The following is a 14,112-nucleotide window of genomic DNA, read 5'->3' as shown; positions in this document are numbered from 1 at the left end:
GACAATAACAAGTGTCATTGAGGAGGCAGAGATACCTCATTTGCGGCCAGTGGAAAGGGACAATGGTGCAGCTTCTTTGGAGAAGTCTGGTGTTTCCTCAAAAGGTTAGAATTATATGGCTCAGTAATTCCACTCCTACATGTAAAGTCATCCCTCAGTATTCTCGGGAGGATGGTTTCAGGAACCCCCCACCCTGGATACCATAATCAAAGGATGTTTGAGTCCCTTTACAATCAGCCATCTGGATCCATGAAGTGGAAACTACAGATATGGCGGGCCAACTGTACAGCCAACAGAATGAAAACATATTCTCACAAAAACTTGCACATCAATATTCATGGCAGTATCATTCAGAGTAGACAAAGGTTACAAACAATATCCATCCATTAATGAATGGATAAACAAAATTACCAAGAATAGGCCCACAAACTTTTGGTCATTGAATCTTTGACAAAGGAGGTGAGAACATACAATGGAGTAAAGACAGCCTCTTCAGCAAATGGTGTAGGGATAACTGGACAGCTGCATGTAAATGAATGAAGTTAGACTACTCCCTCACAGCATACACAAAAATAAATTCAAAATGGCTTAAAGACTTAAACATGTAGACAAGACACTATAAACCTCTTAGAAGAAAACATAGGCAAAATATCTGACATACATCTCAGCAATGTTCTCCTAGAGCAGTCTACTGAAGCAATAGAAATACAAGCAAAAATATACAAGTGGGATGTAATTAAACTTACAAGGTTTTGCACAGCAAAGGAAACAGTAAGCAAAACTAAAAGACAACCTATGGAATGGGAGAAAATAGTTACAATAAATGAGACTGACAAGGGCTTAATTCCCAGAATATATAACACCTTTTACACTTGATAAGAAAGAAAAACAAACAATTCAATTCAAAAATGGGCAGAAGGCCTAAAGAAGCTTTTCTCCAATGAAGACATACAAATGGCCAATAGGCACATGAAAAAATGCTCAATATCATTATCAGAGAAATGCAAATCAAAACTGCAATCAAATATCACATCTCACCAGTCAGAATAGCCATCATTCAGAAGTTCACAAACAATAAATGCTGGAGAGTCTGTGGAGAATAGGGAACCCTCCTACACTGTGGTTGCAGTTTGGTGGAGCCATTGTGGAAAACAGTACAGAGGTTCCTCAAAAGACAAAACATTGACCTCCCATATGACCCAGCAATCCCACTCCTGGGCATATATCCAGAAGGAACCGTAATTCAAAATGATACCTACACCCCAATATTCAGAGCAGCACTATTTACAATAGCAAGACATGGAAACAACCTAAATGTCCACTGACAGATGACTGGATAAAGAGGTTGTAGTATATTTGTACAATAGACTACTATTCAGCCATAAAAAAATAATAAAATAATGCCATTTGTAGAAACATGAATGGACGTTGAGAATGTCATTCTAAGTGAAGTAAGCCAGAAAGAGAAAGAAAAATACCATATGAGATCGCTCACATGTGGAATCTAAAAAAACAAACAAACAAAAAGATAAACTTATCTACAGAACAGAAACAGACACACAGACATAGAAACCAAACTATGGTTACCAGAGGGGAGAGGGTGTGGGAAGAAATAAATTGGGAGTTCAAGATTTGCAGATACTGAGTATGTATAGAGTAAACAGCAAGTTTATACTGTATAGCACAGGAGGATATATTTAATAACTTATAGTAACTTATGTTGAAAAAGAATATGAAAATGAATACATGTATGTTCCTATATAAATGAAGTGTTGTGCTGTACACAAGAAACTGATGCAAAATTATAAACTGACGCAACATTATAAACTGACTAGAATTCAATGAAAATATTTTTAAATAGAGAAAAAACGAAAAAAAAAAGAAAAAGGATATTATAAAACCAAAAGAATAAAGTACTGACTGAGGCTACAACATGGATGAACCTTGAAAGTTTATACTAAAATAAGCCAGACACAAAAGGGCAAACAGTGCCCTTTTAGGTGAACTGTATCTAAGCCTTTATTGTACTATTCCAGTAAATTTTCTGGAAATTTGAACTCTCAAAATCAAAATAAAATGTATTATTCATTAAAAACCTAAAATGATTCCTCACAGGAGGGCTTTAATTATTAAATGCAGAAATGCATGTAAAGATCCTGGAACAACACTTTGCACGTCCACACACAGTCACTGCTGTCACTGCCACTCAGAGGGTGGTGCCAGCGCTGATGAGGGCTGCCTCCAGTTGCTCCCCTGCAGACAGGAGTGAGGGCCTGGGCTCTGACAGGAAGGGTGACCGGGAACATGGGTTAGACAGAGCCACGCCCCAGACTTTGTATTACCCAACTTTCTTATACAAACTGCTCCGTGTAACATAAACACGCTACAGGGATGTATCTTATGACACAGGGAATATAGCCAATGTTTTACAATAACTATAAATGGAGCATAACAATAAAAATTGTGCAACTATTGTACACCTGAAGCTTATATCATATTGTAAATCAGCTATACCTTTATAAAGTGTTAAAAAATAATTTTAAAATGTTATCACTTCAGTATTCAATTCGGTTTTTAAGTAACTAATAAACAGCTTAGAATGTATAAAACATTTAAGTGTGATAAGTTTGTTTACATATTTATTTACTTTCAGCCTCCTGCTAAAAGAGAAATTAAACAATTTTTAACACAGCTTAACAACCATAACAACAAAAAGACAAAAGTTAGAGTGAAAAGAAAATGGAGATTCAATAATTAAATGAAACCAGGGGGAAGTAAACTCATAAAAACGAATGCCATGAAGTCAGGGTAAGTGTTAAAGGCCGACTAGAAATTCAGCCGTAAGATTCTTGGCAGCTAAAGCAAAAAGTAAAAGATGATGGGGCGGGTGGTAGAGCTCAGTGGTAGAGCGTGTTCTTAGCGTGCACGGGGTCCCGGGTTAAACCGCCAGGGCCTCCTCTAACAGATAAATACACCTAATTACCTACCCCCCCAAAAGAGCCCCAATGAAAAGAAAAAGAGAAATTTCTTTCCTAAGAAAACCTGATGTTAAATTTAGATAAAATACTTGAAAAAAAAAAGAAAGAAAAATAGAAAAAGATGAGTGACACAAGCGATAATGCCCGTGAGATAAATCTGCGGTGGCTGCTGGCACGTCCCCATGTCCCACGTGGGAAAATCTGAAACATCCTTCTCAACACTCAGAGTCATCCTCAGCCCACCCCACCCCTCTCCCTGTTAAATGCAGGAGCACAGGCAGGGCCCGGCCTTTGCTCTCTCTGTGTCAACACAGTGAGACAAGATGGAAGGGGCCAGAGCACAGCCATTCAATGAAGGCCACAGCAATTAACATCAAAATGGTGAAGGATTCAACCCCCAGTAGGCCTTGAGGCTCAGGATGAAGAGATTTTACTTCTAGCAGATCTTGAGCTTCATTATACACCCGTTGTAATAGTAACATGGTGAATAACACGCCCCAAGGCACCATGGCCATCCCAAGGCTAGCCACAAAAGGTCAAACGGTGGGAAATGGCCAACTCCCTGGGAATCCCAGCCCCTTGCCCTTAGGCTGCTCCTTCTAATTATTAGCATATAAAACAACCAAGCCCATGAAAACCAGCAACACAGCGCCACCTTGCGGTCATCACTCTCTCTCCCTCTTCGGAGAAGGCCCACACTTTCTCTGTGGAGTGTGTACCTACTTTTAATCTGAGCACCCAACCCCCACACCTCGTGGCATTTCTCCTGCCTTTCAATGTGTCTCTGTGAATAAATCTATCTTTACTCAACAGTGGCTTGCTCTTGAAAACTTTCCTGCATGAAGCCAAGGACCCACGTCTGGTGAGGCACATTCCAAGGGCTCAACCAAAGCCTGGGACACAGCCCTTCCCATGCCCCACTTATGTTTTCTTGTATCAACAGGACTGGGATGTGAAGGGAGTTCTGAGGCCCCAGCTAAGGGACAGAAGTAGCCCCCAGGACCAAAATGGCGGGCAGCCCCTCCCCCAGCAGGGGCCCTGAGGTCAGCCCGGTTCTCTGTGGTTCTCTGTTGTGCTGACTCCCCAGCCAGAGAGCGTTCTCCTAGGCCTGTCCCCACAAAACCCTTCTCTCCAAAATGCAAGCACATAATTTCACAGTCCTCTTATTCAACCAGGAAATTTTCAGCCCACTTTTTCCTTCCCTAGTAAAGAATCTATCTGTCCTCCCTCCCATCCCACCACTTCTTTCTTTGTGAGAACTCTGTACTCCCCATACACCATCCTGAACGCAGGTGCCTTGCTGGCTGGGACCGAGATGTTTCAGTCTCACACAGCCTGCATCCTTTCACTTTCCCCTTTCTACCTTAAAAAGCCTTTCCTGAGTCTCCCACCCCTCTGATTCTGAACTTCACAAAGTGCTGAGGTTGCATGCAGTCACTGTGTGCAAACCTCCCAGGTTTTGACTAGGTTTCCTTCACAAGATCTTCATTTAGGAGCTTCATCAAGAAGTTTAAAGAGTCTTTTCTTACATCGGAGTGGAGGAGCCTGCATAAAATTTAAATGGCCTTGAAGAGAGAGTTAACCAGGGACAGAGAGTTCATAGGTCTTAGTCAACAGTGTCACGAGGCAAAATGTTCTTCGAAGGCTCAGCGTGGCTTCTGAACACGGAGTCGGGAGGGAGGAGGTGCCAGGCGGTGAGTGGGATGAGTGACACTGGGTACGCTACCCCAGCTGGGGAAGTATTGGATTTTGTTCTAGTTTTCCAAAGAATTTCTTACCACCTTTTCTCTTATTGTTACATACCATTTCCTACGGATTAAGAAAATCAATGTCAGTCATTTGGGCCACTTGGTAGAAGCTACACGATGCCATTCACAAGGCTGGGATGTAACAGCCACACCAGTCTAGGTTGAAAGACCAGTGGGGTTATTTCCAAGGTAATCACGGGCATGCAGCAAACTCCCCAGCTTCAATTACCTCATCTCAAAAGTGGGGCCAATAAAACTACCAAGCAAAGTGCGTGATGATTATGGCCGACATCTGTTTACTAGGTAAGTGCCTGTGACAGCTGACACTGGATTAGGAATGAATATGATCAACGAGGCACAGTCAGCCTGGTTACATGCACCCTGCCTTCATGCCTTGGTGCAGGAGCGGAGTTTGTTTAGCTGAAATGAACGCCCCCAGAGCAGCCCCGAAGGGAAAGCTCCCAGCTCTGCACGGCGAGGCGTGTTCCTTTCCTTCTCTGAGCTGATAACAGTTTACAGTCGTCTGTTTTTACATTTATCCCTTTAGTACCTGCCTCTTCTCCGGAGTTTTTGCTTAAGCAGAACAGGTCCAGGTTTGTGTTGCTGCCTGCCGGATATTCTGGGCTGGGAGACAGGCGACTCCACGTCTGGCTCTGGTGCTGATCGGAGAGGGCAGAAAGCCCAGGGGCCCATGCTGAACAGAGGCCCCTGCACCCAAAATTATGGTCTGACTTTGGGCAAATTACACCGTCTTCTTTACCCTAAGATTCCTCATCTGTTCATGAAAATAACTGCCCATGGCACGTAGAGTTTCAAGGATTAAAGGAAATCACCAAATTCACAACCTATTCAAGGGGCTACCAGTACGTCCTCAACAGGCACATGCTACCTTTACGGCTGTAACACACGCTAAGCGGGGCGGAAGGACAAAGCGAACACTGCTAAGTGCCTGTTAAGTGTTTCATGTGTGTTATAATACTGTTTAAACTTACAACAAACCCAGGAAGAAACGAATATTATAATGCATATTTCACAGATTCACCAACAGTTTAATGGAGGTTACACTCTAGTCCAAGGTCCTTTGGTGAGGAAATGGCGATTTAAACCTGAATCTGAGCCCAGGCCTGGGCTACACCTCTCTCCAATCCACCTCACCACTTGCCTATGAAATCCACCTGTCCAATACACGTTTGCACAGGTCAGCTCTTAAATGCAAAGTGTGCCACCGTTTGTCAATGTTTGTTAATTACCATAAAGTGCTCTCAGAAACCGCTACAGAAAAGACAGGTTGACCCACATCCCTGCCAACAAAGAAAAGATATTCTACCTTGCGTTCTCCTGTAATGTGCAGAAACCCTTCCCTACACCACCAAATTCAAATGTATGCTTCCTCCATGTTTATGTTTGCACACGGCTTATTAAAGTAGAAAGTACCTGCAGTAATTCCATCTCGTTTCCTTTGCAAGTTTCCAGATTATCCACAATCAGTCTGTGAATGAAAATACTACAATGTGAATTAAAATACTACAACCATGTCAGTAAACAAAGAATGCTGAAACCAAGTCATCAAGGCTGCCGCCACCCCCCAGTGCGGACAGACCTGAAGCCCAGCCTCTACAGCCACTCACAATGCTGCCCTCTGAACAGACTGAGAATAAGAAGACAGGATAATTGCCCTAGATAGCTAGGTGCTTGTCTAAAGAATGAATCCAGTGAGGTCAAATGATACATACAAAGGCACTAAATTCTTTAACTTGAGATGCCTGGATTTCTTTAGATAACAAGCAATCTTTTATTGTTCCAACTCCCTGGTCTTTGTTGTAAAGCTCCTATATAATCCTAGATCCTCCCCTACTTCTTGGGAGCAGTCCCTCAGACAGATTTGAAGGCTGTCATCCCGCCTCGAGTCCTCCCGCCTAATAAAGTGTAACTCTAAACTTTCAGGCTACACATTTCTTTTAGTCGACAAGTCCCAGAATAGACACAACTCATCAATTCTGTAATGGAACACAGTGGATCAGGAACCAAAAGCGTGTTCTAGTCCAGAAAAACTACGGGTCCCTCTTTCTTTCTGTCATTATACAATCCCACCAGAACTCATTAATTTGCTGTCTGCTCATCTGGCAACCAAACTCAGAGAAGAGTCAACTCAGCAGTGTGCTCTACTCGGGAGAACACCCCGCAGCAGCACTGCAGGCTACCTGCCCTCCCGCACGCTCTGCCGACCCCTAGTGTCCTCCGTGGAGACCAGGCCAACAGAGGTGTTCCCAACAGCTGCAAAGTCCCACAGATTAAATAAAAGCATTATATTTTCTACGATATGTTATGTATATTACCATCTCTGAAAACAGCTTTGCCAGAAGCCCAAATTTTCCACATTAATCTGCATAGGCAATTCTGGCCCCCAAGGGAAAACAAGTCTTATGACGATGCTAAGGCCTCCAAAGTCCTCTCCAGGACCATCAACCAAACTGCCTGCAGGCCTGCAGCTGCAGGCGGCTACATGTCTGTTTTTAAAGCAACCCCTTCCTGCCCTCAGGCGCTACAAAGTCCCTCTATGCCCTCCCATCTCAGGGTAAGAGCAGCCACTGCAGAAACTTGCAGGGAAGCACTGACAGGACTGGACACAGAGGATCAGAGCTAAACTAAGCCTTCTGATGACACGAGCTTGTCACTGTGTCATTTTACAGATGAAGGTATATATAGAGAGGTGGGGTAATCTTGCTCAAAGTCACACAGCTAATAAGTGGGAAAGTGTATAACTCTGCTCCTCCCTTCAGCGTGACGCCCCATCTGGGATGCTCACAGGGTTCTCTCGTGCCTGCCTGACCAGTCCTTTACTGTCACTCATAACCCACCACAGTGTCTGAACCTAGCCTGACTTTTCAGCCTCTTCTCCCTGTAGTTTCTCAGGAACAAGGCTGCTCGGGCCACTGTGTGACTTCCGGCTCCCCAAACCCTCAGTGCTCAGGGTGGTCTTGCCTGTGCAACCAGCACCCTGCTCAGAGGCTCTTCCTCCCCTGCAGGAGGATGTTTCCACTCTCCGCAGGGACACCCCCTCAGGGAAGCGCTCTTCTCCCCCTCAGCTCAGCAGGTGTCCCAGGCCACATCCCGAGCTGCCCCATTAGGACTGCCTGTGCCCAGGTCTGCTAGTCAGACCAGCAGCCTCAGAGCCAGGGATTATGCCCCGGTCTCCCTGCAAACCTACTGCCCGCCTCACAGCCCCCAGCCAGTAGGTCACCTGGAAGTCACAGCAAGTGCCCGACCCAATCCCGAAATCTCTTCATTTGCCAGCACCGCTGATGACTGGTCTCCAAAGTTTGGTCAGTTTCACACAAAACAGCAGCTTCCACTGAAGCTGAGGGTTTTCACTTCTGCTCCCCATCCTTAATGGAAACGTCAAGGTAAACCAAAAGACCTTTTCTCAACCCTTTTCTGATGACACATTCCCACCCACAATACTCACATGCTCAAGAGCTTTGGGTCCACGTGATTTTGTTTCCCTTATGCTAAGTGGCTCAAAACACTGCAGGATTCTTTCTCTTTTGAGAGTATTTGTTTGTACTGAGTTTATTGACTTTAATCACTTTTTGTCTCTCTCTTAAGTGTCCCTAGCAGTTGCCACTTCTTACTCCCTTCAGCAGCCTCCCCCCCATCATCTAGTCTAGGAAATCATCTGTGATGAGGGGCCCGGGGGCAGTCACAGAAGATGGAACAAAGGTACAGAGAGGCTACATAATTTGCCCGAGAAGATCAGCTTCAAGCCCCAAAACTGTGTGTCACGTCCCTCTGTTTAACACTTATGCTAAACTAGTTAACTTTTTATAGATTATGGTTATAAACAGATGAGGTATCAAAATACATAGGACACACATCAACTCTAAGATGTTTATTAACTCCACTATTTTGTTTCTATTTATTTTATTTCTATTAAAAAATATTAGGAACCTCTGCAGTCAATATAACAAAATGTTAATGTGTGTTAAATCCAGAATACAGAGGCGTAAGTGTATCATTACTCATAAGTATTTGTATGCTCACAAGACAAAATGACTTGAACGTCTCTCTCCCCTCCCCCTACTCACTACTGGCTCTCACCTGAGCTCCCAGACCACACATTTAACAGCCTTTCACTTTATCCACAGCTGAACTCATCAGGGTTCCCCCAAAGCTCCCTCTGCAGCTTTCCCTCCTCAGAGCACAGCAGGACCATCATTTACCTCATTAATCCACCCAGAAACCTGGGCCTTACTCCATCCTACCTTCACAGACATCATTCATCCTTTCCTTTTTACCATCTAAACATGCCTAAAATCTGTTCGTTTTTTCCCGGTGACTGTCCCACTGACTGTCCCACCGCTCAGGTAGAAGCCACCAACACTGCCCACCTGGACTCACGAGTCTCCCAAGTGGCCTTCCAGCTGCTCTCCCCTACTTGAGACAAATTGGATTTTGTCACTCCCGTTCTTTTATGACTCTTTTCAAACCTAGTGTTCTTAGAAGAAACTCCAAGTTCTTCACATGGTGAAGGTGTTTGCCATGAAACTGTCAGCTCAGGGAGGGCAGGACCCCCCTCCTCCTTGGCCCTCCTCTTTCCCTAAGCCCCGCCCTCTCCCTCGGCCCCGCCCTCTGGCACAGCGCTGGCTCAGGAGGACCTGCTGAGCTACACCAGCCTGTATTCTAACCCTGGTGTTCAATTCTTAGCAAATTGCTTCACTTATCCATACAAATCCAAGATAGATTAGAAAGATTTTAGATGTTGAGCTAGACTATTGATTTGGGGATTTTGCACTAGCAACCTGCAATTACATGTTCTAATGATTCTGTCTTCTTAAAACCACACCCAGATTTAAGGGGTTATTTGTGGAATGTCTTCGGAGTAAAAGGGACTGTACTTTTACAGACTTTATGTTGTATAACATGAACAACCCGGACAGGGTCACAAATGGAACTGCCTCACAAGTGACAGAAGACAGGTGAGAGGCACAAAGCAACAGGTCGCAAAGACGGTAAGAGCAAATTTGTTTTGCCAACCCCTGAAAAAATGCCTGAAAGAACCAAAAATTCTGAATTTTGAAAGTAAAAGATTATCATATAGTGAAATAAAATAAATAATCCTCTTCATCAGGGTTTCAAGATCTGACTCCAGATTTTTTAGCAGGCCATACTGAATCCTAGCACAGAAAAATCAGATGGACTAGTGGTGAGTAAGTTCCAGGAAAACTGCAGTAATTCCTCCACTTGTGTAAGGACATACACTCACCTGCCGAAGGTGAATGTAGACTGCATTCTGGAGAAATTCGGAAGCTTCCAGGCTCCGCTTCTGGATGCCGAGGACACGGACAGCTTGGAAACATGCTTCTAACTCAGTCACCGGAATTCTTACACTGCAGGGGGAAAAGGAGGCCCTCAGTCGATAGCAGAGATGTTCCTGTCGTGTATCACAGGCCGTGCCTCAGGGACTCAGTGCCCTGCAGCAGCCCGGCCCCAGGCGAGGACCCGAAACGTGGCCCACCGAAGCAGGAGGTGAACTGTGCTTGAGAAAGCCCATCCCCGATGGGGGCAAGAGTGGCTGGTGGGGTTGAGTGAACATATAACTGCCCACAGAAATATGCCTGCATTCATTCAAGTGATACAAGCAACAGTAGCAGGCTATTTAACAAAATTTCAAATTTCAGTGTAAATTTTGCCATTCCTTTCCGCTTGTCCCCTGCACTCTGAAACAGGCTTAGGCTCTCTCACACCTGCAGCTCTGAAGCAATAGTTGTGAAGTCATTTTACTTTGCTGCAAGTGTCCTCGGTCCCCTTGTAACTGTGTCTGTCCTCTCTTAACACAGTCGGATATCTTCCTGGATCTCTACCTGAGTTCCTTTCTCCTCCTCCTCAGATCCTGAGATAAAGGACAAGTGAAGGCACATGACCAGAAAAGGCACTGTGGACTTGACTGAAATCCACAGTGACCCCCTAGGTGAGTGCTGCCCACCCCTTACATTCGATTTTCAAGGTTCTGCACAGGGTGACATCCAGCCCAGAGAGGTGTCCCAGGCCCATTGGAAGCTACGTGGCTTGGGCACGGGGACAGGTGCAGGAGCTGGTTCCGGGGTCAGGCCCCTCCCCACCTCTGCTCCCCTCTCTCCCGAGGCCCCGCTGCCAAGCACTCAGGCTCCGTGATCTTATGTCCTTCTCTTCTACTCTACTCCAAACCCTTTTCCTTTTCCTTTTTTCCCTAATTATCCCCAGCTGGAGTGATTTTTCAATCGCAGTATCTGAAAAAATTTCCTGCAGCCGAAAATGAGGTCTCAAGAAGTCAAAGCACATATGCTACTTCCTGAAGAGTGCCGCTGGCTAGGGGGACCCTCACCAACACTCACGTGGCATCAGACATGTTTCAGGGTCGGCCACCCCCAACAAGAGTGTGCTGTGACCCCTATGCCCGCACAGCATCTCTGCTCACAAAAATATAGTTGGCCCACTTATCGGTTATTAAGAAGCAAAAATACAAAATTGCTCATGTTTCTTACTAAAATTATCTATGAAGCAGAAAAGGGAATTGTAATAGAAAAGAACAATTTTGACCCCATGTTAGGTCTGTTCCTTTGGCTTTAACCCTGTGCCCTGTTTTCTAGGCTCAGACTTGCTAGCTCTGCACCATTTGTAAAAGAAAGTTGCCTTTAGACTGAAATATCCAGGACAGCCTCAACTCCTGGCCGTGATCTTGAAGGATGCTAATTCATCTGCACTTATGTAGAGATGGCAAGTTGCAAAATAGAGAATAACCTTTGTTTTTTTTTTTGGAGTTTTCACAGGGGCAACATGATTTGATCCGCATGGACAGCTGCATGAACAGCGGATTCAAAGGACAAGCAATTCATACAGCAAGAAGTTTCCAACAACCAATCAAAACCCCGCCCCTTTTTAGTATAAAAGAAGACTCAATTCTGACTTGTGGAAGATGATTCTCCAGGACATCAGTCTGCCATCTTCTGGATCTGCCAGCTTTGCAAATAAAGTCACTATTCCTTGCTCCAACACCTCATCTCCCGGTTTATTGGCCTGTCATTTGGTGAGCAGAATGAGTTTGGACTCGGTAACAAAATGACTGCATTGGAGGTAGAATGTCTCCACTGTTTCCTCGTTTCCAATATGTAACATGCACATTACTTATGATCTAGTGCAAATAATTCATCAAAGACAACCACAAAAAGAAACTATACTCACCCAGCTATCAACACTGAAAACAAAACCTGTCAATTTTATATGCTGTTTAAGAACACAACCGAAAAACCTAACATAGGGAGTGGATTCCACGGAAATAAAATTATTTCTACTCCTTCAAAACTTTTTCTTTTCTTTTCTATTTTATTTTGTTTTGCTTATTGAAAAGAAAATAAAAGTCAAATAATTTTATTTCACGTATTTTTGTTATAGCTACATACTTTAAATACTACAGAGACTTAAATTGCAATAAAAAATTGTTCATATATTAGTATAAAGATATATACACAATCAATGGGGATTAGGAATGGAGTGGACATTTACTAAAAATCCACTGCAATCCAGTCTTTTACAAGCATATCATGGAATATAAGCTCTATTATCCAGGGGTCTTCACCCACATTCTCACTGCTGAGTCCCTTAGTAATCAACTAATAAGGCACCAGCATAGAACCATGTGATCTGTATTTTAGGAATAAATGAAGAAATTGATTCATTCAATTCTAAAACAAAAACCCTAAAATAAATACTGAACTTATTTACAGATAAAGAAAATTGGTCCCTCAAAAAGTAAAGTTACTTCCTCAAGGTCACAAAGCTAATAAATGGTAAAGGCAAGATTTGAACTAATCTGCCTGATTCTAAAAACTAAGGTGGAAATCCCATTAGACTGGGGAGGGTCCAGCTGCGCAGCCAATCACCCTATATTTGTTCAGATCTAGCCTTAGACAGCCTGAGACAGCATTCCATTCCTATGGAACTCGAGGGCAAACGATAACATTAAGGATTTTATATCCAGCAATTTCTTAGGTCTCATGTATATAAAGTGTCAGCAGGTCAGCAGAAAATCTCTGGGAACCATTAGTGGGTCCAGACCTTTTTGCTGATTAGAAACTCAATCTATCAAGACATAGTGACCTTCCCATGAGAGGCCACATGGACATAAACTAAAGGCAGCTGAACAATGAAAACTAGCAAGACCCTGGAACTCAAGCAAGAAGGATCCCTGCCATCCCCCACCCAGTTGCCTCTTCATCCAAGTGGACACGAAGACAGAAGACCCAGGTTCTTGTCCAAGTTACACTATCATGGATTCTCACCCATAAAAAGTTACAACTCTATGCTGTCATAAGTCCTTTCCAACTCAAATATTATGACACCAATATCTCAGCAGAATATCTATGTCTCCACTTCCCCTCTTCTAATAGGAGAATATTTCTATGGACACAAAGCAGAAATCCAATTTAAAAAACCATGCACGAAGCCAGGTGAATTTCTGCTTAAGAGACTTTCCTCTCACGCTCAGTGAATGAAAACTCAGAAAAAGTGGTCCTTCTCCTTCAGCAAACGGGAGGCATCCTGATTGTGTGTGTGTGTGTGTGTGTGTATAAATCAAATATAATCGTCTGGGATGTGTACAGATTTTTTTTAATGTCACTGTAATTTCATGGGGATGAGCCAACATTTAAAGTAATTTGAATCTTGTGTTCTCAGACAGTCTCAGTCTCTTTTGGTGGAGGAGGTGAAAGGGGAGAGTAAAGGAGGAAAGAGGTAAATGAAACAAAGAAGTAAGAATACTGCTAGGGAAAGGCAAGACGTTAATTTTGTTCCTCATTGCATCACAACAAATTAGGGACTGGCTTTCCCCCGATGTCTTATCGAGCACTGAGTTGCAGAAGAAGAGGCGACAACCCATTTCTCACTGAGATTGTGGCTGTACGTGGCATCTTATAGACACAAATCATTTACACTGATCAAACACTCTAGCAGCAGGCCGTAATTCTCCTGTTTTGAGAGACAAGAAAACAGGAGTTCAAAGAGGATGTATAACTTGACCAAAGTCAGAGGACCAGTAAACTAAAGAGGATGAATTCAAACTCAGATCTGAATGCAGAGTCTGCTCTTCCCACTCCCAGGACTGGAAAATCCTTAACACACAGGCTCCCCAGCTCCCCTGCAGTGTTCCTGGCGCCAAGCATTTCCCATGGTAATGTTAGCCAGTTCTCACAGACACAGCGCTCTGTGCAGCCAATGACCTCCATCGGACCTTGATCATCTACCTGCCACGCCCACCAGGCTTCACCATACAGGCAGGAAAGCTGGCTTTCAAGTGCATACAAAGCCACCCCCGGTCTAAACTGGGCTCTTCTGCGGCTTCTCCAGCCTAAAGG

General features: G+C 43.9%; 1 protein-coding gene across 2 annotated transcripts in view; it reads right to left on the bottom strand.

Moving 5' to 3' along the window:
• LOC141579566 (uncharacterized) overlaps positions 1–14,112 on the bottom strand; it is a 145,890-nt gene that overhangs the window by 77,594 nt on the left and 54,184 nt on the right. For both annotated transcript variants that reach the window (XM_074376182.1, XM_074376190.1), the window contains one exon: positions 9,990–10,113. The gene's annotated coding sequence lies outside the window, so the exon portion shown is untranslated. The remainder of the gene's footprint in view (positions 1–9,989; positions 10,114–14,112) is intronic.

Source organism: Camelus bactrianus, chromosome 2, assembly GCF_048773025.1.
Source record: "Camelus bactrianus isolate YW-2024 breed Bactrian camel chromosome 2, ASM4877302v1, whole genome shotgun sequence".
Classification (NCBI taxonomy): domain Eukaryota; kingdom Metazoa; phylum Chordata; class Mammalia; order Artiodactyla; family Camelidae; genus Camelus; species Camelus bactrianus.
Note: the sequence above shows the minus strand (reverse complement) of the source record. Positions and strands in the feature narration are given on the sequence as shown.